Below are 26624 nucleotides of genomic sequence, written 5' to 3' on the forward strand. Positions count from 1 at the left end.
TTTACCAGGCTACCTGTGTTATCCTACTTCTTGCCGTCGTCACGATGCAGGATGCGAGGCAAGGTACTGCACTTGAGTGATCCCTCAACGGACCTCAAGGAAAGCATGTCCTATTGCATGCGGGTTTGACGTCCACACCCCGCCTTACGAAAAAAGGCGTCGGCTGATATGGGATCAGGTCTGGGGAAGGCGCCTCCTTAGGACTGAACCATACATTGCAGCCACTTCTGCACAGTGGGATAGGACCTCTACTTTCGCCTGCATTGTTATATAAAATAGAAGGGGGAACTGTGGTAAGCCATTCTTATAGACCGTGGCCGCCATTAGAAGATGGCGCCGGCTTCTACTGTGGCCTGTGATAAACAACTCCTTTTATGGAGAGTTGGCGCGCAATCCCTTACCACCCTATGAGAGAGATCCACGTGGCGGCTTGGGATTGGGACGCGGGGGGCTTTATTAAGCTGTGCTTGGGTGTGGCAGCAGGCGGGTGCTAGAAGATGATACATGACTCAAGGCCTGAATAAACTGCTGAAAGAAGAATCCTGTGTCGTGTTTTCCCTTGCCGGCGAGGGGTCGCGACACATTTAGCAATTGATTTGTCATTGTTGTAATATATAAATGATTCAGATGTTTTGTCCCCATTTATAAACTTTTACTTTCTTATATTTACCTAATTTGCCCATTTTTAAATTACTATGAAAACCAAGATATCAGACCAGCATAATTAACAAATTATTTCTTTGTCAAACCTAAAAGTTTATATATAAAAGAGAAAGCAATGGACATTGCATCTTAAACACCTAACAGAGATAAATATAATCCTGAATGGCCAGCAATCTGGGAAAAAAATGTTAACAATTTTAGACATTTTATTAACTTATTTATTTATTGGAGAGGGGTACCAGGGAGTGAACTCAATGGCACTTGGCCACTGAGCCACATCTCCAGCCCTACTTTCTTATTTGAGACAGCATCTTCCTGAGTTGCTTAGTGTCTTGATTTTGCTATGGCTGATTTTGAACTCAAAACCTCCTGCCTCATTTTCTAGAGCTACTGGGATTACAGGTGTGAGCCACTGCTCCTGGCTAATTTTAGACATTCTGAATTTTATCTTACCAACTTATTTAAATTATCTAATTTTTGAGATGTCTACTTACAATGAATTCTACTTATGAGAGAATAATATGGTAATATATACTTATTGACTTACAAAATGAGAGTTGAATAAAAATTATATTCACGAGAAGCTGAATCAAGCCAGGGTCATTTGTTCATATGACTATTGTCATTTGGATATGGAATGTTCCCCAAATACTCATGTGTTTGTTGACTCTGTTTGACCAATTTGCACCAGTTGTATTTATAATGATAGATTTAACAGCACTACAAAACTTATTTTGTTGTTGTTGTTCTTGATGGAGATTAAGATGCCTTGAATTGGGCAGGGGATTCTGTACTTAGAAAGTAAGAGCTCTAAGTACCTTTCTACATTTTCTTTTCCTTTTTAAAATTATTATTCAAAATTCCTCTTCAGTTTTTTCAAGGGAACATGTAGTGTTGTACAATCATGCTCTGGTGCTCTAGTTGTTTACAGGATATTCTAAAATAAAAGGACTCTGGAAGGTTTTCATTGAGTATAACCTGCCATAATATGATGCAAACTATGCTTCTCTATGATAAGTATAATACAGTCGTATTCCATGCAGCCTATACAATAAAGTCATTTAGTCTAACACAGTTGACCCTAATTTTTGACACTTCCATTGTTTAAAAATACACATGGGAATAAAACCCTATATGCTTACAATTCACCTAGAGCACTTTAAAAACAACTGATTTTTTTGTTTTGGATTCTTAACATATATATTATTCTCATTTAGTACCCTCTTTATACAGAATCTTCATTTTTGTAATAACATTTAATTTCCTTATTTTCCATATACTGGCCCTGCTAAAATAGAATATAACATCTTTCATATGATAGGAACCAACAAAGAAATTTTTCTTTAACTCCCTCTTTATATTTTATGGTAAGTAGTCAGTGGAAAATGCATTTATAGATCATTTCTAGGCAAATTGTGAAGCTAATGACTGACTTGTTTCTATCTATATGCAGTCTCTTTGTTTTATTAGCAATGGGCAAAGTTACTATTCTTTATTTAGTTGCATACATACTACAGAGATCATATATGATCAAATTATTTATTACTGCACTATATCATGTAGAATATAATCACAAATTGTAAAGATTTTAAGGCCTAGTCAAAAGACAAATAATAAAAATGATTACTAAATAAGCAATGCAACTATCATCGGCAGTTATTGTGAAAGTTCAAAGATTTACATCTGATTATGAAAAATGGGAAAATGTCTTGAAGAAGATAACATTTGAACAGAACCTTAAAGGACTAATGGCATTTAACTGTTTGGGTTGGAGGTAGAGATTTGCAACACCACCAGGCAAGGTGTCCTAGCTGCAAGGGGGCTACATGGTAGTTCAAAGCTATTCAAATGTGCAATCTGGTTGTCATAAACACTGTATAAATTGGGAAAACACATTAAAGAGCAGGTGTCAAAGGACCATGACTCTGTCTCCTTGTGTTCCTATTATCTATTGCAATGCAGAACATATATGGTGAATGGTGAATGGTAATGAGAGACCAAATTAAAATATGCATTAAAGGTTTTTTCTTTTAGTTATAGATGGACATAATATTTTTATTTTATTTATTTTATTTTTTATGTGGTGTTGAGGGTCTAACCCAATGCCTCACATGTGCTAGACAATTGCTGAACAACTGAGACACACCTCCAGACTAAAATTTGTTTTCTCTAGAATGGTAGTAACAGTATATACCAGCATTTATTATTATTGAGGCATTTAGGCTAAGGCAGCTGTGTGACAAGTTTGAAGTTCCAGAAAAGCAGGAATTGCATGTGGAATGAGTGGGAAATGTGTTTGGGGCCATCTAAGGGAAAGTTTGCAAGCTATCATATGGCCTCTGTACTGCACACATCCTAAGTACAACAGGGAATCAGGACAGTCTATTGGCCATGACCTAGTTCTGTGGTACAAATGAGTGGGCAGTATGGGGACAGCTCAGTGTGGTGCATCATGAGATCACACTTGCAAGTGGTTCAGAAGGCTTAGGACTCTGCCCTCATTTTTCTACTTGGTGTTCACCTAAAGGCCCATCCTTGTGAACTGTAAAGGGAATTGGGGGACATGGAATGATGGAAATTCTCCATGGAGGGGAATTACAACCCTTAGGGACATGAGAACCTGCCACAGAACAGAAGAGTGTTGGTTTGTTATGCCTGATGAAGAAAAGGAAGGGGTGGTCAGCACAGAACTTTGGTGACCATGATGTGCAGTCAAACACTTCATCTATGTCAGCTGCTGCAGCCTCAGTGCCTTCTTCATTCACCTCCATGACACTCTTGTGCACAACTTTGGATAGACACAGGTCTGTCTCAGTTGACATTCCAGAGAAATCAGCCTGGCCATGTTGGAAGGCATCAACCATTCCCAAACGCTGAAGCACAGACTGCATGTCGTAATCCTCCTGCAGTTTAAATCTCGAAAGGAGAACTTCTAATCCAATATTCTGCAAAGAGGCTGCCTTGGTCCAGGCTATGAATTTCTCAAAAGTAAGGTTATTTTCCACCTGAAAGACCAGAATCACAAGTTCATATTCAGACTATGCCACGTATCTATGGACACACAGACATTTCCTTGAACATTCAATGTTGACTGCCCACACAGGATGGGTAGCTCCTTCAGCTGCCCAGAAGCTTGTGAGAGCTCTGACTTGTTCACCACACCACGTGCAATCCCATATGTGATTTCCCTGCAGGAAGACTGTGGCTGCCCCTCCTTATCCATCCACTAGCAAAACATGTTTATTTGTGAAAATCCTCTAGATGTGTCAGTGGTGCTTTTCTAATGGTATTTATTGGTTTGAAGGAGGCTTAGTTTTAACACAATAAACCATTGCTAGCAAGCAAAAGAGACTGGGAAAGGAAGGGCTCTCAGTGTGAGCCTCTCCAGGACAGGGACATCTGTCTAAGGTGGAATGAGACACTGTTTGTGGAAACTCATCATCACAGTTACGGACCTGAAGAGAGGGAAAGCCTATGGGAGCTGCTCTGTACAGAGACCCTTTAGGTCATCACAGTGCACTGTCACCCTTGAGAGGACTGTTAACTCTCTTGCAATAAGGATCATACCACAAGGAATCAAGGAGGACAGGGCTGGGCCATTTGGGCTTTGGGTTGGAGATACTGTGAAAGAAAGGCACTGGGTGTACCCAATTCTTCCCACTGAATTTCTGAGTTCACAGGTGTGCAGCCCCTCCTGACTCACCACACTAAGGTCCTCATCTGGGAGCAGGATGATCATGCTCAGTGTCTTGCCAGCGTAGGGCAGTTCCACCAACTTTGTCTGGAACTCACTGATGTAGATGTAGTTAAAATTGTCTTCCTGCCACATCATCTGCACTGTCCTTTCCTCCTCCTGAGAAGAATGACTACATGAGCACAATATTTATAACAGTATGAAAAGGGGCAAAAAAGATATGTGTGTGTGTATGTATTTATGTATATATATATATCTTCTTTTTGCTTTCTATGTAAGCAACTTATGTCTATAGGAAGATATTTGTGTCCAGAATGATATTAAACCAATACATGTATGAGAGTTCATCAGAGGCAGTTAGAGTGCTAATAGGATATAAAACATAATAGACAGCAAGTATTATTTATGTGCATCATTTTTTTCAATGAGTTTATAATTCATTAAAAGAGATTATAAGTTTGAAATTATGATTAACCACATATACCTTTACAAATTTAAATTTTCTATTCAATTTTTTTCATCAGAATAGCATAATTTTTGAAAGTCTCTCCCTACCTGGTTTACTTTGAAAGCCATTTCTTCCGTGCATGATTTGTCAAATGGCTTGTCCCACATTCCTTGGAAGTAGATGGCATTGACAAGAACCAGCCTGACCAGTTCATCAATCGAGTTCACTGGTAGCATCTCTGGAATTTTACCTTTCAAGACAAGCACAAACTCTATCAGTTGGTTCTTCTGAATATGTGGTGAATATTCATGACACAATGTCTTGGAGATCCAAACATTCTGTTTTCAAATGTGCTGAGTTTGGATGATAGGTATAAAAGTCAAAAATCCCAGCTATGAGTGGTATTCATGATGACAGACATTGGAATAGCTACCAAGTTGATGATGGTGAAAGACTTCTAAGTCACTGTAGGAAAGCAGGTTGGTACAAAGCAGAAATTTGACAACAGGTTGGAGAAGAAGACAAGCAGCAAAGGAGAGAGGGGCTGGGTAGGAGCTGACATTACCTGCTGTGGGTAAGAGCAGTGTCAGGTCTAAGGCCCTGTGGTCAGGTCCAGTTCTAACATTGTACAGCTACCTGGCAACATTCCAGAGGCAGCCGGAATTTAATAGCTCCAGAGCAGGGACATAGGAGGAGTTTCTGGAGACTACAGAAGAGATTTTATGATTGCACCCTCCTGGTGCCTGGAATCCCTGGAACAGATAATGATTTGGGTAGGTGAAGGTTTGTCCTTCTTTCCCTGTATATCAAGTGCTATGGTTCCAAGGAACTAAGAGCATCCCTGCTAATTTGCTGCCTCTAGAGGGCACAAGAAGAAAAGATTCCAAGAAGAAATAGTGGAATGTACTTCCTCTATTTTTTACTATCTCATTTGTTAGCTGAAATAGGGACATTCCTAGTGGTGTGTTAGTGCCTGAATGGTTAAAACATCAAACCATTATTGATCTTTAGAACCAAGGTTAGAGCTTTTCATACTCTAAAACAGAAATGAGTATGTTTTAACCTCACAAGCAGGGTGTTTTCAATCTGTGGAATGGATCAGTTCTCAGAGAGGCTCTGTAGTTGACTAATCAAATCTAGGCTTCTCAAGTCTGATGAAGGGCACTTAAATGAGAGATAGGAAAAAAGAAGTAGGAGAAGTCATCTTAACATGTAAAAGTGGCAGAAGTGAAGTCCAAACTGACTCCAGGAAGAAGAGGGCCAAGGGCATGACTTGGGAAGATTTGGCCATTGATCTGTTCCCATAGATGAGAATCACCTGCTGTGTGAACAATACAGACCAGTGACATGTAAAGTATTATATGGGAAATCTGACCTATGAGTTTCTTTTTATACTTGCATTAGCCACTCTGGCCCTGGAACAATCGACAGCATTAATTGTCTGGGTTTGAAAACCTGAGCATTGATCAGATCTTCTATGAGACACTAAGGTTCACAGGCACCAAGAGGCTCAGCCAGGCAACCTTGCTCTGATGGTTCTGCAACACTACTGACATTAGCAGTGATGAGGAGAGGTAGAGGAGAGAAGAGAGGAGAACAGATGTGGGGTGGGAAGAGAATGAAATAACTGATAATTCTGACCTTTCGTTTCTTTTGAGACCCAAGCATTTATATGCTCCCTGGACTTCTCTGAATCTTTGATAAAGGACAGCAGCTCCAGCTCCGAGTGGTAGAACTGAAGACAGGACTCCTTAAATGTCTTTGGAGAGAAATAGTTCAGGTGGCCAGGTTGCTCAATAAAATGACAGTGAGCTTCAAAGCATTCTGAATGCTAGCTTTAGGCTTTTCTTAAAATTAAAAACATGATCAAATCTTAAGCTACTTGATGGTGAAACATTTTAGTTTGTAAGAGATATTTTCTGAGCCCTGAAAAATCAGAGTTAATAAATGATATTTGAGACATTGCGTAAATTGAAATAATATAAGTTATGATTGTAGAATTGGGTTTTTACTAAAAATAGTTTACTGTGAGTTTCTCAAGTTCTCTCAAATATTGTTCTTTTGTTTTTGTTTTTGCTCATTTTTTTAGTATTGGGGATTGAGCTCAGGTCCTTGAGCATGCTAGGCAAATGCTGTACCACTGAGCTATGTCCCAAGGCAGTTCATTTTGTTCTTGAGACCAGGGTGTAACTAGGTTGTCCAAGCTAGTCTCTAACTCTCCATCCTCTTGCCACAGCCTCCCAAATATGCCATACTTCCTGGTCTCTAGAGTCTCTTTTCTGTGTTGTATATCACCAGGTATTATAAATAAAACTTTTGTTCTTCTGCTGATTCAACTTACTGAGAAGAAATCACAGTTCTTCTCTCCAAAGAGCCTGTTGGCTGTTGTAAGCAAGTACTTTGACCCAGGGTTGTTAACTTGGTTGAGAAGCACCTGGAAGCCCTCATGGATGTCTTCCTCTGTGTTTAAAGACAGTGCCTATGAAGGAATGCAACAAAATTCTCTCAGTTTTGCTGTTGATCTCCACAATAATTTGCAAGCTTTTTTTCCTCAAATACTGCATAAATTTATCCTTTGAGAGGAAGTTGATTGTCAGTGAAAAGTGACACTGGTGGGATAGGTGGAGAGAGGGGCCAGGAAACTCCTGAGTAAAAATACGGGTTTGGCACCTGCACAGAGCTCTCTGCATAGTTTATAGATGAACAATAGAAAAAAAATGAAAGGGGCAAGAGAGGTTCAGATAAGGGACTATTGGTAAGTACTACATCCTATGGACACCATAAATTTGTCAGAAATAGAGAATAACTTGTCTCTATTTATGTACAAAGTAATGCAGTTCAAATATTAAAATAACTTGCCTCTATTTATTTACAAAGAAAATGCAGTTCAAAAAACTAAAAATCCAAACAAACATTTGGACAGGAATGCAATCATCATAATGATATTTAAAAGGAAATAAGAGTAAAAAATGAGCAATATGATTAATAAGAATAAATCAGTTCTTGAACAGTACCCTGCACTAAAGGAACATTCAACCCAGGGGCAACTAAAACAAATCAAAACCCAGAAATACATAAAAATGACAGGGAACACAAATCATATATCAATAATAATCCTGAATGTTAATGGCCTAACCTCATCAATGAAAAGACGTAGATTGGCAGATTGGATTAAAAAGCAAGCCCCAACAATATGCTGTCCTCAAGAGATTTGCCTTATGGACAAAGATCCACAGGCTGAAGGTGAAATGATGGGAAAAAAGCTTATCACTCATGGATTCATAAAAAAGCAGGGGTTTCCATTCTCATCTCAGATAATTATGGCATTTTTCAGTAAATGGATGGAGTTGGAGAATATCATGATAGGCAAAACAATCCAATCCCCCCAAAATCAAAGTTTGAATGTTTTCTCTAATATGAAGATCCTAATTCACAATAAGGCTGGGGGCACTAGAGAAGAATAGTGTTACCTTAGGTTATGTAGAGGGAAGTGATGGGAGGGAGGGGATTGGATGTGGGGATAGGAAAGATAGTAGAATAAAACAGACATTATTACTTTATGTATATATGTGACTGAATAACCAATATGATTCTACAACATTTACACTCAGAAAAATGAGAAATTATATCTCATCTATATATGCTATATCAAAGTGAATAAATGCATTCTACTGTCATGTATAATTAAAACAAATTAAAAATTAATTAAAAAATAAGCCCAGTACCCTAGAGAGAGATAATATATGTATATTATATGATGCTTTATATTTCAATAAAGGTGTCATATTACATCACAAGAAGAGTTTCATTTGACTCTGAAATACACAAATGACACAATTTATATTCAATAACATTAGTGATGGAAATAAAAAATCAACAACACTACAAATAAAATACCAACAACATGGAAATTAACCTACTAACTAATTATTTAAAAGAATTACTAAAGAAATAACTCTCCTATGTATCAATCAAATAACTAACATCTTGTCTATTTTTCTCTTTCGGATTACTCAGCACTAGCATTTGACATTGTATAAATAAGTGACAGAACAGCACAACTTTGGGACACAATCTTAAATGACAGTATTGAAAACAGCTATAAAACTAATTTTTCTAGAATTTGTAAAATTACTTCCATTTCCCAACATAATTAAATTTAACAACATATATTTTCTCAGTCTTCCAGTTGGTCAAAATACCTGCTTTCTTTGGTAAATATTAGCCAGAAGATAACAAGAAAAGGCTTATCACCTGGTAAAGATGTACAACCAAATTGCCAAAACTTTGTATCAGCTGGATTGCCCTCTACAGGACTATATAAGGCATTCAGCTAAGAGGTCAATGAGACTTGGTTTGACAAGTTAATTCAACAGAAAAAAATATAAACATCTTATATCCCACACAAACTGAAGTTTCCTGAAGAAGTTAAAAACAAAAAGACCTTTTACTAAATAAATTTTTACCATGAAAGAAATTGTCAGAATGCCAATTCCAGAAGTAACCAATTTGAATCATTTTGAAAAGTGGTAATACAGGTTTATGTAGTTTCAGTCTTTTCAACCTTGGAGGCAGATCTGGAACAACAGTAGTAACAGGCAGGAGCAACAGGCATAACGTAATGGCAATCTTTTGTGAATATTTGGGTATTAACATAATCATATTTTTGTTAGTCTATTCACTCTACAGATGTTTTCTTATGCATAAACATGAGTCACAGTGGACATTTGCTAAGTAGCTCATATCTGTTAAGTCTCTTTTCACAGCAAGCATTAGAAATTCTTGGAGCCATTTCCCCCTGTGAAACACCATTTTGAGTAGCAAGTTGTTTTTCCTCTGTGGCTCATGCCCAGGCCTGAGATTTGCAGTAATGTAGGACCAGTTTACCATCACTGCCCAAACATCCCTCATCTGGGGGACAGAAATGGACTATTTCCTATAAGCTAACAACTGTTCCAAGGCCACAAGTTTAAGGAACTTCTTGATGAGGTGAATGAGTCCTTGCATGGTTCAGGTTCTCTCTACAACCCACATTTTGTTTTCATTATAGGGATGCCCCGTACATAGCCTTTAGTAGGATGTCCATTTTTATATTGGTGTCACTGGAAGGCTCCTCTCCCTGACAAGACTGAAACAGAAGGAGGGGGCAGTGGAGTGGCTGTACCTGGGGAGACATCCCTAAGTCCTTCATGCTAGCAGCAGCAGTTGAAGAGAGTTTCCACACTGACCTTGACAATTCTCAATGAGGTAAACACTAAAAATGTTTCTTTTCTTCTAAAGAATGATTCTCAATAATTACTTAATTTAGAAAATAATATAAATGTTGTATTATCAAACCAAAAATATGATAAAAAAATAGCTAAACACAATCAATTATCTTAATGTTACAAAGGAAATAATGACATAACAAAACTCCTAATGCACAATTTTAGAAAAGGGTGAGAAAAAATTCTGAGGAGTTTAGAGAAAAGCACAAAATGCTCAATTAGTTCAAGAACTGATCCTTTCAAAAAAAGCACACGTATCTACCAATATAGGGAGACATTGTAAGAAAAAAATTACAAATACAAGGAATGTTATTAATGAAAAAGAGATTACACAGTAACCCCTGCAAGCAAGCCCCACAACATCTCACTGGAGGAAACTCCTCAGCTCTCTCCCTCCCTTCCTCCTGTACCCCCTCCCTGAAATGGTCCAGGCTCACCCCTCCTTCCTCAAAAGTTCTGAAAAAACTCAAGGAGGGAATAGGAGACAAGCCTTGCAGACCAGTCCCTCCTTCTTGTTGATAGGAAAGCTTACCCGAGCCATCTGGTCTTTGGTGTTCCCCTTTGCCCCCAGGAGGACCATGGCCAAGGCAGAGGAGATGCTCAGGGGAGAAAAAAACACATTTTGTGAAGGTCTGTCTTGACACAGCATCTTCAAAACCTGGATGGCAAAGGTGCCATTTGCTTTTGAAAGAGAATCCATGATTCAGGGTCTGGGGGCAAAGAAGACAGAGAAACACAATGAAATGGGGCTGAGGACACTGTGTGTGCTCTCTGCTTGGCTTTCATTTTTCTTGTGAATTCAGAAAATTTCTGAGTACCAGTGAAAGCCGTGGGAGTAGATTAGACATGTGAGGAAGGGGCTGGTGTCTGTAGAACATCAAACTGTTTAGGAAAGGAAGAGCAGAAAAGCATGCTGAGGAGAACAGAAGTTGACAGGTCAAAGAAAGAAGAGTGAGTAGTCAAAGCCAGAACAAGGTGCTGCTTGAAGCCAGAGACAGTGGAGTGTAAACACCATGGGGCAGTTCTATGCAGTGAGACCTTCCCTCACCAGGGGAGGGCCTTAGATCCTGGGAATTGGAATTCCTGGCTTCCAATCAGCAAATCACCCTTACAACTTCCCAGTTCTCAAAGATTCCCCCAAACCTATGTCCAAGCCTGCCTCAGCTCCCTCCCAAATCATTCTATCCCACTCCACTTCTCCAGCCTCTGTCATCCTGTGCCTAGTACAAACCACATGTCTCCTCTGCAGAGCCTCTGAACTCCCTGACCCTGAGATCCCCAGTACTATCAGCCCCTGTTCACTAAAATGCAAATCAAGTTGGCTGGGGAGCCTCAGAACATAGGCTCCCCCACATCAGGAACCCAGATGGATAGACACACAGAATACTGAAAGGGAAGTGCTATCTTGACCTATGAGCCCTCCCTTAAATTGGTAGTGGCCCTAAGGATAAGCTCAAAATGTGTTTTGTAAATGGCATCTCACCTGCCTGGCCCTATCCATTGCTGTATTTCTCCTCTGTCACAACCTCCACCTCTATCCACCCTGACCCCCCCCCCCAATCATCTCTGAGCCTTGGCAAACAGTGATGTCCAACTTAAAAGGCTCCCTACCCCATCCCTGTCACCAGGCTCCAATCACTCATTGCTGTCTCCTAGGCTCAGCACCAGGAGGCCTCTGATGTCCTAGTCTAGAGCTCCCTCCTCCCCCCAACCTGACTCATCCCTCCTTATTGTAATTCCTTGTCTCATTGATTGTTGGGCCCATAAGACTGGCTGCTCTCTATAGGAAAGGTGCCTGGCATCCTGATTCTAAGCACCTGCAAACATGCCCAGGAAACAGCAAGAGCTCTATCAATTAGGGGGAAATCTCAGATAAATAAAGGCTGCTTTGGTTTAGAATTGGGTACTAGAGATTTTAAAAGCACAGAGAAAGTTAAGGATCCCTAAGGAGAGAGGAGAGGTGAGAAAATAAGGCCAGTAGGTGGGAGTGGTGTTGGAGCACAAACACCCACTATGGTGAGGTCCAGGGCCAGCCACGGGCAGCCAAGAGGCAAGCAGAGAAGCCAGGAGGCTGTGCAGCACCTTTGCCTTCTTGAAATCTCTCTCCCCTTCTCTGAGACCAGTCCTAAGCAAGATCCCTCTATACCAATAACCCCCATGATCTCCCAAGAAGCTGTTTTCTAAACACAGCAATAACACTGACTTTTTAGATTATCTTTTTTCATCTCAGCCTCTGGCATCCCTTCTCCCAGTGGTGGCCTGGGGTTTCTAAAACTTGCCTTGGTCCACTGTCACTTCAGCCCCTGCACAGAGAAGTCCTCACCTGCCACCTTCCACACAGTCTCTCCCTCAGGTCTCAGTGCTGCTAGCCTGGTACTGACTTCTGAATCACAGGACCAGGATCCACAGCTGTGCCTCTGGGGCCTCTGCACTCCCAGAGGCCTTTTATCAGGCCTGTTTGGCTGTGGGAATTCCTGCCTTCCAATCAGCAAGTCACTGCCCCAGGGAAAAAATCCAGTGTGACCTGGGTTATGGCAGGGGATTGGGTCTTCTCCCTGCCCAGAGATAGGTCACTAATCCTCTTGCTCTTGCTCCCCTAGCCTGGCCTCTGTCACCCACTGGTTTCCATTGGAACACCAAGGGAGACCCTGGGGTGGAGTTGGGCAAAGCACATTTTCTAGAGGATTCTGAGAGTGAAAGTACTCTGAAACTGACAATCAAAGGCAGGCTGCAAAGTCCCCTGGGAAAAACACAGTGGGGACTGGGGAAGGGCACAAAACCTACAACTATGGGCTTCCCTACTGGCAGAAAGAAAATACAGAATGATAGGCTGAGATTTTAGGGGAGGAAAGTCCTATATTTCTGTATTCTGAGCCTCCTGTGTGACACAAAGGTGGGATTCAGATTTAGGACACCTGTGTTCTCTATGAGGGTGCCGGAATGTGTCTACTTACCTTATGTGCTGTTGGTGTGAATGCAAATTAGCCCCATCACTATGGAAAATGGTAAGGAGTTTCCTCAGGAACTAAAGGTAGTGCTACCTACCACATGATCCAGTTATACCACTCTTCTCTGTGTCCATGTGAAGGAATCAAAGTCAGCATAGTACAGACACAACTGCATACCCATGTTTGTCCCAGCACTGTTCACAAAAGCCAAGTTATGGAATCAGCGTAGGTGTCATTAGCAGATAAATTCATCAAAAGAAAAATGTAGTAAGTATATGTGTACAGTAGAGTTTTATTTACCATAAAAAGGAAGGATATGTGATTTGCAGGAAAATGGATGAAACTGGAAAACATCATGTTATGGAAAATAAATCTCAGAAAAACAAGTATCTCATGTTTTCTTTCATATGTGGAATCTAGGGAATAATAGAAAGTGACATAAAATTTGAAGATGAATTAATTCGGAAGGTAACAGAGAGGGAAGAGTACAAGGGGGACAAGAATATGTTACAGGTAGGGTGGATTCAGTTAGAGTACTTTACATGCATGTATGAAATTGCTACAATTAAATAATTTTTTTGCATAATTACTGTGCACTCATAATTATTTAAAAACAAATTTTTAAAAATGTTGTTTCCAAGGGCTGTGTATATAATTTAGTGGTACTGTGCTTGCCTCATATGTGCAAGGTCCTGGGCTTAATCCCCAGTACCACAAAAACAAAAATAAAATCTTTGTTTTCCAGTTTCTCCACCACTCATTATTACCAGTCTGGCACCCTCATAGAGAACACAGTTGTCCTAAATCTGAGCAGCTGAACTCTTTTCCAACTTCTTGTGCTTAGACTGGAACTGGTTTATAAGCAGTCCTACTCCTCATTGACAATGTGACAGAATCAGAGACTGAATCAAAATGGCTCAGGACCTCAAGTGTGCTCATCAGCAGATACCTGTCTTTTTTTCATATTAATGAAAATTAGTTTTCTCTCCTGAGTGCCTGAATTAGGGTGAGGCAAAACATTTATCAGGCACACATTCTTAGGTGGTAACCCTACATTTAGATGACCCTGAGGATAAGTGCTTTAAATTTTTTTCACTGAAGGTGCCATGCCATTTTTTAAAATAACACCTATATTTTCTGGCACATGCCTATAATCCCAGCAGCTAGGAAGGCAGAGATCTAGAGTTAGAACCCAGCCTCAGCCAGTTAGCAAGTCCTTAGGAGGATCCTTAGGAGGATCTAGAGTTAGAACCCAGCCTCAGCCAGTTAGCAAGTCCCTGACTCAATAAAAAAATGAAAATGTCTGGGGATGCAGTTCATCGGTTAGGTGTCTGTGGCTTTATTCCCTGTATACTAAAATAAATAAATGAACAAAAAAAAAACAGATAAATAATGCTTGTTAAAAGATGAATATGCATACACCATAATAATAAGAGAAGGAATCTGAGACATTCTAAATTCAGTTACCAGAAGGATGGAGGAAAGAAAGATAAAAGTTTAACTGATAGTTTCAAGGTAAACCAAAAAGAAGAAAATAACTGCAGTATATTTCTTTCCCATGTTTTTAAGATCAGCCATCTAGACAAAATTTTATTGTGCTTGTAGACTCAACCAACCAAGAGGCTACAGAAACATGTCTTTACTGACTCTCTTCCTATCCCAGGTCATATCCCTCTTCTCTCTATCCATTGTATATTTGATGAAAGTAATCTGCACCTCCTGCTCCCAGGATCTTTATGACAAAATATCCTTAGATCCATTGGACATTTTTCTAGATGCTACATGACAATGCTGCTAGTGACTTAGGGAATTTGCCCTAGGACCAGGCTAGCAACATGCACAGCTTGATAAATCCATGTATTTCAGAGATCTCTCCATCTCAAAATTATGGTTTAACAATATTCACCCCTTTAAATCCTACAATTCAGGATATTCACAGAACTGTACAACTGCACCACTGTCTGAGTCCAGAATATTTACATCACTTCAAAAACAAATGGGAGTAGAGGGGGTAGAGAGAGAAGAGGGGAGGGGAGGGGAGGGGGGGATAGTAGAGGATAGGAAAGGCAGCAGAACACAACAGACACTAGTATGGCAATATGTAAATCAATGGATGTGTAACTGATGTGATTCTGTAATCTGTATATGGGGTAAAAATGGGAGCTCATAACCCACTTGAATCAAAGGGTGAAATATGATATATCAAGAACTATGTAATGTTTTGAATAACCAACAATAAAAAATTAAAAAAAAAACAAAAACAAATGGGATACTCATTTATAATTATTTTTCATTCCCTCCTCTCTCTCTCCTCCAAGTCCTGGCAATGAGTAATCCTTATTTTTCTCTATGTATTTGCTTATTGAGAGCATTTAATATAAGGAATCATACAATATGAGGTATTTTGTTTACTTCCTTATTTTACTAACCTGATATTTTTAAGGTTTATCCTCGTTGGTTCAAGATATTTATCTCTTTTTGTGTTGGAAAAATATCCATAATAATATCGAGTGCATATATGTTCATTTTTAAATTTCATCATTTGGTAGGCAGTGAGTCCTTTCCATCATCTGTCTGTTAAGAATAACGTTGTTTTGAACATTTGTGTAAAATTCTTGTGTAGACATATTTTCTTGAATTTACCTTGAATATAGACCTAAGCATGAAATTTCTTGTTCATATGATAACTCTGAATTTATCTTCCGGTGGAAATACCAAACTGATTTGCAAAGCTACTGCACAAATCTAAATGTCCACTAGCAATGATAGTTTTAGTTTCTCCATGTATATCATCTGATTGTTGCTATTATGATGTTTCACTAAAGCTTTCACAATTGTATTTCCCTGATTTGTCATTATGGCGAGATTCTTCTCATGTTCTTATTGGTCTATTAAATATCTTTATCAAAGAAATGCCCATTCAAATGCTTTTGCCTAATTTTATGTTGGGTTAGTATTTATTTTACTGTTGAGTTTTTGAACACCAAATTTTTAATTACATGAGTTCTGGTTACTTCCTCATCTCTGGGTGAGTTCTAAATTTTCCCAGGGTTAAAATATTTATCCACTATGTAACATGTCAGGTGACTGTACCATCTCTGTGAGACAGACTGATGGACCCATCTTTTCCCCACTCATGCACTTAGGATGCTCTTCCTAGAGTGGGTATCTCTTTTTCTACCAACTTTACATGTTAAGGAAACTACTTCTTTCACATTTTCTATTTAAGCTCCCTTAACTGGACTTGAAATAACTAGATTTGGTAGATTAACTGCAGACTCTTTCTCAAGATTGAGCAGTTCTACAGACTAAAAACACCCTTCTTCTGGGTTCAAACCTCATTTGTTCTTTTTCAGAGAATGACATGTTCTAATAGTGGCCTCTGGGATTAATGATGACCTGATGTTTGAACCATTTAGATGCCTCTGCACCAGTTGTACTGTGTACCATGTCTTAGTCCAACTTCTGTTGTTAATAACACAATAACAGACTGTGTTTGCTATGGAAAAAAAGGGCAGTTTACTTTGGGTCACATTTCTGATAAGGGATCAAGTGTTCTTATCTGGTTATGACCTACTTGCTGACAGAGTCCCAGTGCAATGCAAATATCAGAGAAATAGCCCCATTATAAATGATCCATTCATTTTTGGCCAAGTTGCAATTGCAATTCAGGGGAGAAAGAATGGTCTTTTCCTCATATGCAAGTACAAAATATATATAATTACAAAATCTAATAAAAATATTTCTTATGTGTGATGATAAAAATACAATGAGAAACAAAATTCTGTAAAATTATAAAAGAAGGAACCTAAAAATCCAATGCATGCCTCAGTTTGGAGCACTTACATTCCTTCCCCCTTTGGGTGTGTATCCTGCTCTATTTATTGCTTTTTATTTAGGAAAGCAATAAATCTTCTTGCTTTCCTAAATCATTTTCTACTTGTTTGTATGCTGGGTTTCTGTTCTTGAGACTAAAAGGCTCAGGGTTTACTCCAGTTGAACTGGGCTAACTGGGCTGCATGAAATAACCACAAGAGACACAAATATCTTTTTCATTGGGGTCACTGTGATGGCTCCTCTGACCTTAAATGTCCATAGGAAGAGACAGAGTGAGAGCACAGGCTGACTCCTTTTATTGAGGAGAAGCTATTCAAATGAGGCAAGGGGTCAGGTTTTAGGGGGCTGAGTCTATCTTCCTGATGTCCACTGTCAGCAGGTTGACTGACACCTGGGTAGGCCACACTCAAGGGCACAGTAAGAGAAGGGGACATACACAAGGCACTTCCATGGAAGATTCTATCCTAAACAGGGCAAGGGCTTATATTTTAAAGGAAAAGGTGAGAGTAGCTTTACCCATAGGGCTGTAGCAAGACACAGCCATGCAGGAGACACCGACCCTTGAACCCAAGAAGGGTGGGGAAAGCTCTGCCACATTTCTGTGACTGAGTGCCTCAGCACCCAGCCGGGGAGTGTGACTCAGTCATGTGTGAGGTTGTTCTTCCACATTTGTCTTTTGATGGATCCTGAAACTTCTTTCTGTGGTGTAAGTCAAGAACCTGCCTGAGCTGAGTTGAGGTCCCCTTCTTCCTGCTGGGGAGATTTTTAAGGCTTATCCTGTGACAGTTGCATGATTTCTGAAAGTATGTGAGTGGAGTAATATACAGAAAGTTAAACAAAGGGATTTCAAAGGAGGAATGTTTTGTGTGTAATAAAATTCTCGTTATCTTGATGGTGGTGATGGTTTTACAGGAGAATACAATGTTGAAATTCATGAGATTATACATTTAAATGCTTATCATGTCAATTATACTTAATAAAATTTTAAGAACATGTTTTAAAAATTAGAGAAAAAATGAATTAAAAACTTTCAGTTACAAGCTTTGGAGTTCTGTGGATTTGTTTTTTGCCAGATCCACTTGCCTGTCTTCTCTAAGTGCTTAGAATGTGTGTCCCCTAAAATGAATGTGGTCTAAGGGGGAACATGGTCTAGCTTGGTACATTTTGAGTGAAAGCTGTATTATAAATGACTTGTTTACCAGGTTGTGAACTGTGAGTCTAAAATAAGAGCCAGGAGCAGACACTGTGCAGCTCAGTTCATAAAAATTAAGTCAGGCCCCTGTTAGTAGTGTGAATGGTAGTGTCCATGGGAGTGAAAATTGGCACAACATTTTGGAGACCAGCTTGGGAGAAGCTTCAAAATGTACCCAACTTTTATCTCCACAACACCATTTTCAGCAATATATTTTTTAAAATAGAAAGGATATGAGAAAATATGTAGGATATTTATTATGGTCTTGCACCTAATACAAATCATTGTAATCATCCAAGCTGTCTATAAGTAATTTATAGATGATGAAAAATAAGGAGGAACAGAGAGGAAAGTGGGACGAGCCATGAGGAGAACAAGGAGGTCCACTGTTCTCTTTTGTCCTTCCTGCTGCCTGTGCCAGAGACCTCAAACATGTGCCAACTATTTGTTAAAACAATGTGTTGCTATGAAGTTTCAGGTGTGCCGAGACATAACTCACCCACGGGTATCCAGAAGGCATGTCAGAAAATGGCACTAATGTGTCATTCAGATAAAAACCCTGAGAATAAAGAGGACCCAGAGAGCAAATTCCAAAAAGTGGCTGAGACATATGAGGAATTTTTCAGATGCTGAAAATGAGACATGTATGTCAAATGTGGCAAAGAAGGACATGGTGGAAATCATTTTCATAGTCCATTTGAATTTGAATTTATAGTCCTAAATCCAGATGATGACTTCAGGCAATATTTTGGTGGAAGGGACCCATTTTTTTGTTATATTTATTTGAAGGCCATTTGAGAATTTTGTGGGGAACAAAAAGGCTGCCTTGGAAAACAGAGGCCATGTTGTGGCTGTTTTTTTCTCTGCTTTCAGGGGATTAAGACCATTTGTACATGGGTTTTCTGGATATGATACAGCCTATATTTCACTTGGTTTAGACAGGAGCTTCATTTGTTTGCTTCCATGTCACTTGGAGGCATGGAATGGCAACTTCAAATTCATATCAGCTTCTGCAAAACTAATAAATGACATAAAAATCACCACAAAGAGATTTGTCAAGAATGGTGAAGAAAAAGTAGAAGTCAGAGAAGACAGCCACAGTTCCTAATGAGCAATGAGAAGGAGTAGCTGCTATGCTAGGATAACAAGTAGTTTATCCTATGCAGTAACAGAAATGTGAAACTATCACCAGCACCATGTGAGGATTAACAGGAACTCTTTTGGAAGATGTTGTTACAGAACACTGGCTTGCTGAGAAGCTGAGGCAGTCTCAGAGTCCTCCTCTTCAAACCCCAACTCTTACAATTGTGCCAGAAAGATTTCAGGCATGTGTCTCAGAGTAACAGGTATGAGTTCATTAGAAGGCATAGAAAAAGGGAAAAGAAGACAGTCTGTCTTGTGTGAGGGGTTTCTCTCAGGAAAGAAGGGTGGCACTCTTTTCATGCCATCCCAGGGAAGTTTATAGAAAGTCCCACCCAGGTCCATCTCTTGACTTTTCACTGAAAACAAGATGACATCAGATTTTAAAGTCCCCACAATGACAATTCCAGGTCACTTCTTTGGTCCAAATGTCATGGTTAGGGGGAATGATCCTTATCTCCCTGAGTTCTGCAAACTGGTCTTTATAAGGATCACAAATGCTCCCCTTCAGGGAACCTTTATTGGCATTTCCTGCCTGTATTTCTCCTACAGATAACAGATAGTATTCTGAGGAGTGTAACAAATTCAGACAAATTAGGCCAGGCAGAACTGGAGGCAAATTGCTTTTTTAAAAATAAAGCACTTGGAAGTTGGTATTGCGGACACACACAATAGAATTATTCCCTTAACGTCATGATCCCACTGCTCACATCTCTCTGTTCCCTATCAACTTCATATACACATGAGTTGTAGTGTAATTATACCTAAAGTATTTATAAGCATCTCATCAGAGCCCCTGCTGCTCCAGGAATCCCTGAGAATCTCCTGAGAATGCCCACATTATTGGGCATAGCCTGGGAAGTGTGGTATGTAGGTATTGTCAGAGCCACTCAGAAGCACCCCAATGCTCCAAATGGGCCAAACCTTCTTTGATTTACACCTTACATAATGCTCAGTATTGACATTTACAAACTACCTGCTGCATGAATTTGAACCTCTAAAATTTAAATTAATGCAAGGTATTCAGAAGGGAGAAGGACTTATGAATAGGAGTCATACCTCTACATGGAGAAGAGAACCCACCACAGGATTTTCCCAGTGGAGAAAAGGAAAGGTGGCCAGCAACAAATCTTGTCCTGTTCTGCTTCCCTTGGACCTTCTGTTCACTGTGATATCTAAGTCCACATTCCAACATAATCAGCCCTGGTTTCCCCCAAAGCGCCAGTCATTCCTAAACGGTAAAGATAAACTTTGAGTTTATACTTTTCTCTTTATCCAGCAAAGGAAAAAAAATCAAACTTTATTTAGTCATCTTTTCTGGATTTTTCTAGACTCTGAAATTCTCACATGTGTTTTTTTTTTCTATCTGGAAAAAGTCAGGTCCAGACAACACCACATCTCCTCCCGCACACACTGATTACCCAACTCCAGGCTCCTATACAAGTGGATGGTGAGCTCTCACACAGTCTATAGACTTTTTTTCTTATAAACACACCAAGATTCTCTGCAAATATTTGTGCCTCCCCATTCCCTGTAATCTTATGGGAAATAGTAAAACAGCAGTAAGAATGCCTGATAGCATCATGGATTTTTAAAAAGAATTACTTGCTCTAAACTTGTTTCAGATGTTTATCTTTTAATTTCAAAAAATTAAAACCATTGATTATATTTATATTATATCCATGTAATGTATATACCCATATATACTCAATGTGCAGTGATGTAGCACATGTCACTGTAAGTGGAAAACTAGTTTGGAGAGGAGAGACAAATATCTGCCTGTTGAATAGGCAGATCAAATACCTGCCTGTTGAAGAGGAAGAGATGAGTGATCCTCTGAACAGGAATGGAGGCATGCTTCTGGGGATGGAACAGAAGAAATAGCAAAGGTCATTGCTTCAGTATCCCTGTTTGCCACCACACAACAGGCCAACTGCCTGCCAGGGAGCTGTCTTAAAGTCCTCTGAGATTTACATTCATTCCACTCATACAGAAGGAAGAAAGAGAGAGAGGAGGCTTCCACTTGTACCTTCCTTTCCCCTCATCACCTGGGCCTTCACACATACAGCGTTACAGTGACAGCTTCCCAGACATTAACTCTATCCTCAGCCTCTCCTAATTCTCTTAAGTAGCTATGGCAGATCTCATATTTGTCTTGTGGCAAAGACTGTTGATCTCATAGGAGAAACCAGGTAAATCAGAGAGCCCCTATTTTAGCATCCTGTGCAGTGAAAAAACTCAGGCTAAACCCCAGACCTACCAAATGAGAACTTGCATTTTCACAAAAGCCCAGGAGAATCATGGTTAAGTTTCCTAGGGTTGCCACAACAAAGCAGCACAGACTAGATGCTGGCTTAGGTAACAAAATTTTCTCATCTCAAAGTTTTTGAGGCTGGAAGTCTGAGATCAAGGTGTTCACAGAGTTCCTTCTAAAGGCTGTGAGGAAAGATTTTTTTTTATTGGTTGTTCAAAACATTACAAAGCTCTTGACATATCATATTTCATACATTAGATTCAAGTGGGTTGTGAACTCCCATTTTTACCCCAAATACAGACTGCAGAATCACATCGGTTACACATCCACATTTTTACATAATGCCCTATTAGTAACTGTTGTATTCTGCTACCTTTCCTATCCTCTACTATCCCCCCTCCCCTCTCCTCCCATCTTCTCTCTCTACCCCATCTACTGTAATTCATTTCTCTCCTTGTTTATTTTCCCATTTCCATGGTTCTCTCCTAGGTTTGTAGCCTTCCTGATGTGTCTATGCATGGTCTTTCCTTTCTATTGTTCTATGTCCAATTTTCTCTTCTTAAAAAGAAGTTATACTGGATGAGAATCCATCCTGCTGACGTCATTTAAACTTAATCACCTCTCTAAAGACCTTATGTCCAAATACAGTCACTTCCTGAGGTACTACACACTAGACTTCAACATATGAATGCTGGAGGACACAACTAAGCTCATAGGGCTTCAAATGTCCATTAATGTTTGGAAAACAGACTTGCTCAACCCCTACCTTCTCTTCCAAGATTCATGTTCATTAATTATTGGCTCCACACTGGGCTTTTGCTTCAGCATAAAGGATAGTGTTCTGATATATTTGGAATTCTCTCATAGGCCTCATCAATATTTGTTCTGACCAACAATTCCACTATGAGACACTCTACATACACAGGCTCACTGAAGACAAATGGTATTTAGCCAGTACTATAGTTTGAGCATTCTCTCTCTGAAACCTTGAGATTTTCCAAATTCCAAAACTATTTAAGCATCAATATGGTACCACAAATCTGATGATTTAATGTACATTAATACTGTTTCTTGCACAAAATTATTAGAAAATATCCTATAAAATTACCTTTAGGCTAAGTGCATAAGATATTCATGCAAGAATTGATTTTCATTTTTAGACTTGTGTCCCATCCCCAACACACTTCATTGTGTATAAGAAAATATTCTAAAATCAGGAAAATATCTGTAATTCTTAAGACTTCTGGGCTTAAGAATTTCAGGTAAGGAATAATCAACATATAATAATTGTAAATTGGAACCTCTTCCATTGCTTTTAGGTGGATAGACTTGAGCTCAGCTGGAAACCACACAGAGACCTATTGCTCAGGGCTCATAATGGCAAGATGGGTCACTGGGATTTTCACAGGGACACAAAGTAACCATACTCAGTTTTCCCCCACATGGGACACCTCTTTGACCTGGTGTGCACATGTCTACATGGCCCACTTTAAACTCAGTTTAAGAATCATCTATATTGTATGTCTCCTGAAAACATGAAATAAAAATCAAACTACTGAAAAATGAGCAGTTTGCCAACTAGTATACCTCTATCTGTGGTTTGGATATGAACAGTCCCCCAGAGACCCAGGTGTCTTAAGATTGGCTCCCCATCCTTGTAAAATTGAAGTTTCAACAAGTGATGGAAATTTTTTCTTTTCTTTCCTTTATATTATTTCCTTTTTTTAAAAGTCTCTCAGGAGGAGTTTCCTCAGGCCTGCACTGGCTGGCTCAGTCCTTGAAAGAGCTTGGAGACTCACCTCCATCTGGATGACCTGATGGTGGCAAGACCCGTGGGACCCAGCACCCTTTGGACTGCAGGCCTACTGGCCCAATCCTGGCCTTCCCAGCACAAGCTGCTTCTAAGAGCTTGGAGACTTTGAGGGGCGTGGCGTGAGGGGCGTGGCGTGACGGGCGTGGCGTGAGGTGGATGGTTCTGAATTCATGGAGAGTATCTGGAGTTTTGAGGGCGGAGAAGGTGAGTGGACCCCTGAGAGCTCTGCCACGCACTAGGCAGGAGAGCTGTGCAGACCAGGTGCCTTGGTGACCACTCTGTGCTGGCTCCCAGGGACCGCACCTTGTCGCACAAGGCAAAGCCTTAACTGCCCTGGAAGGTGAGTGAAGAGCCTTGAGGAAGGTTGGTGGAGCTCTTAGCGTCCCTTGGGCGGTGCCTCTTCCTTCGACCCTAAAGGACAGGGGAATATACAGTGGCCAATGGGAGATGCCCACTCTCCTTGGGAAGAGTTAGTGGCCCCTTTGTAGGAGGCCTGTGTATGTAACAGGAAAAGGCTGCTCACAAGTTGCCCCCCAACCTTTTAAAAGCTTTGCTACATCTGGACATTCCAGATGTCAGGAGGTTGCCGAGATATGACAGAGCAAGAAAATAACGTCTCATAAATGGCCATTTGTTTCAAAAACTCCGGAATGTTTTCAGGAGTGACTTTAAAATGGAGTTGTTAGATCACCTCTAGGAACCACACGTGTCCACATTGGGTCAGTGGGATAGAGGACATGGAGATACTTTAACCCTGAGAAGGAGGAGGAGGTCCTGTGCCAGACTGGTTATAAGGAAAACATATTCATATGGCAAACATTGTATTGTGTGCTCATCTCATTTCTCAATACTGTATATACAGTTAATAATGCTAAGTACGTTAAAAAAATATCTAGACTGTTCTTAGATGCCTAAATTGCATTAAAAGTAGAAATGGTAAAACAAAACACATTTGGTAATATCTTTTAATTAAAATTCTTAAGAAAAAAATTTTGGGGGGGAGAGGGGGCAATAGCCAAACCCCCTGTTGAGTAGGACACAGTTGCATGCTTGTCCTCAGGAGGACCCTGCCAATGTGACTATGATGAGGCCAGAGTTGTTCCTTGTGTCTATGCGTTTTGTTTTACTTTGTGTACAGAAAGAACAAATGAGTCCTAATCTACATCTCATTTTTTTAGATGTTAAAAAGGTTGCCAATGATGACAAAAGTCAAATTAGTAAACAAATTTTGTATGCTATGTGTTAAAATTCTTGGAAGGATTATCTTCTCTAACTTTGAACATTGTAGCCCATTGGGTGGGTGAGTGGCCAGAAGGCTCATATTTTGAAGACATTTTCAAATTAGAACTATTGCTACATGTATGCAGTTTATTCCAGACTTTCCTGTGCATAGTGGACAAAGTGGACAAATTGAGTTTCTATTCTAAAATCTAGTCTGTTAGATGTTTAGTGGTGCAATGTATGGTAAATGTAGAGGTAGTAAAATATCATGTTGAAATATCTTTTTGCTAAACTTCGTATGAAATATCCTTTTGGGAATGGAACTCTTAAACCATCTCTGTGAGCAGTATAGTACTGTCTTTACCTATTCAGTGATGTGGAGGACGTGGGAGGGAACAATTGCAAAAGGTAATATGTTATTGTGTTCACACATGGACATTTTCAGACATCAGTTTGCTTTATGATGTATGCATTTTGTTTAGCTGTGTACATAGTTTATATAGTGGACAAACGAGTCCAGATTTGCAATATCTAGTCTGTAGGTATAAAGTAATTGCCAGTGTATGACCAAGTTGTTAGTTAAATGAGCACAGTTCATACATTTTGTGTTGCAATTCACAAGGAAGCTTGTCCTCTGAAAATTACTTTTGGACAAAAAAAATGTTCAACCATCTTTAGGCCTTACATATGCCTGTATTGTCCACTGAACTGAAAATAGAGAGAAGGAAGTGAGAAGGGAAAGGTTCAAGGACAAAATAGTCATACAAGAAGATGCCTCAGATTATAACCATTACTCCATGTGCAATTTTATTTACCAGTGCTGTGTCCATCAAGGACATGTTTTTAGGAGGAGTATCTAGTTTTTCTATATATTTAGAAGTGCTTAATACATTTAAAAGTAGAAGTATTAGAATGAAAGTTTTTGAAAATAGCTTTTATAAACTGTGTTTGGAATTGTTAAACCACCTCTGAAGAGTTTACTGTCTGTACTTGTTCACTGGGCTGGGGGAAGTGGGAGGAAAGAAGCTGCACAAGCTGTCTTGTTAGAATGTGCTAGAAAGTTTCATCTCATCCCTTGCCCTGGAAGGTGCATTTCATTTAACTTTGCTTTACAATATATATTGTGTATATCCTGGACAAAGGAGTCCTAATTTTATAATAGTGAGACTCTAGATGGGAAAGAGGTTGCCAGTGTTTGACAAAACTAGAGATATTAAACTAACACATTGTGTACACTTTGTGTTAAAATTTATAGGAAGGTATTTTCTGAAAATAACTATTGGAAGTGAAATTGTAACTTCACCTCTGAGTGTTGTTACACACTGTGCATATATCACATGGGACAAAGGAGAAAGAAGAGGAAGAACTGAAGAATTTTAGGCCAGAACAATCTGACTTAGAAAACATTCTCCCATATAACCATTGTTACGTGTGCACAATTTATTCAACACTACTGTGTACATAGTGAACAAACTTAAATCCTTATTTGAAACATCTTGTGTTTGTAGATGTTTAGAAGTTCACAAAATATGTTAAACATGGAAATAGTGGGCTGGGGTTGTGATTCAGCGATAGAGCACTTGTCTCGCACGTGCGAGATCCTGGGTTCGATCCTCAGTACCACATAAAAATAAATAAGTGAAATAAGAGTATTGTTTCTGGGGATCAGGCCCAGGAGCCTGCCGGCGTGGTACACACACCACCCTAATTGGAGTAGGGGCAGAGCAGAGTCGCCACCCGTGCCAGGAACAGGCACAGCGTCCTGCAGGTGGGGTAGTCACGACACCCCAATTGGAGTAGGGGCAGAGCAGAGCCTCCACCCGTGCCCGAAAGGTGGGCAGATCTGCGACCGACCAGCGGGACAGGCCCAGTTGCCTGCCGGTACGAGAGACACGTCACCCCATTTGGAGTAGGGGCAGAGTAGAGCCGCCGCCCGCGCCTGCAGGGTAGGCAAACCTGCAACCGACCAGCGGATCAGGCCCGGTGGCCTGCCGGCGTGGTACACTTGTCACCCCAATTGGAGTAGGGGCAGAACAGAGCCGCCGCCAGCGCCCAGAACAGGCCCAGTGACCTGCCGGCTTGGTAGCCACAACACCCCAATTGGAATAAAGAGAGAGCAGAGCCACCGCCCGCGCCTGCAGGAAAGA

The 26624-nt window shown here is 40.0% G+C and overlaps 1 pseudogene; it reads right to left on the minus strand.

Moving 5' to 3' along the window:
• Window positions 1–3267: 3267 nt before the first annotated feature.
• Window positions 3268–12478, minus strand: LOC107159536 (annotated as a pseudogene).
• Between the last annotated feature and the right edge of the window lie 14146 nt (window positions 12479–26624).

This window comes from Marmota marmota, unplaced genomic scaffold (assembly GCF_001458135.2).
Source record: "Marmota marmota marmota unplaced genomic scaffold, marMar, whole genome shotgun sequence".
NCBI classification, from domain to species: domain Eukaryota; kingdom Metazoa; phylum Chordata; class Mammalia; order Rodentia; family Sciuridae; genus Marmota; species Marmota marmota.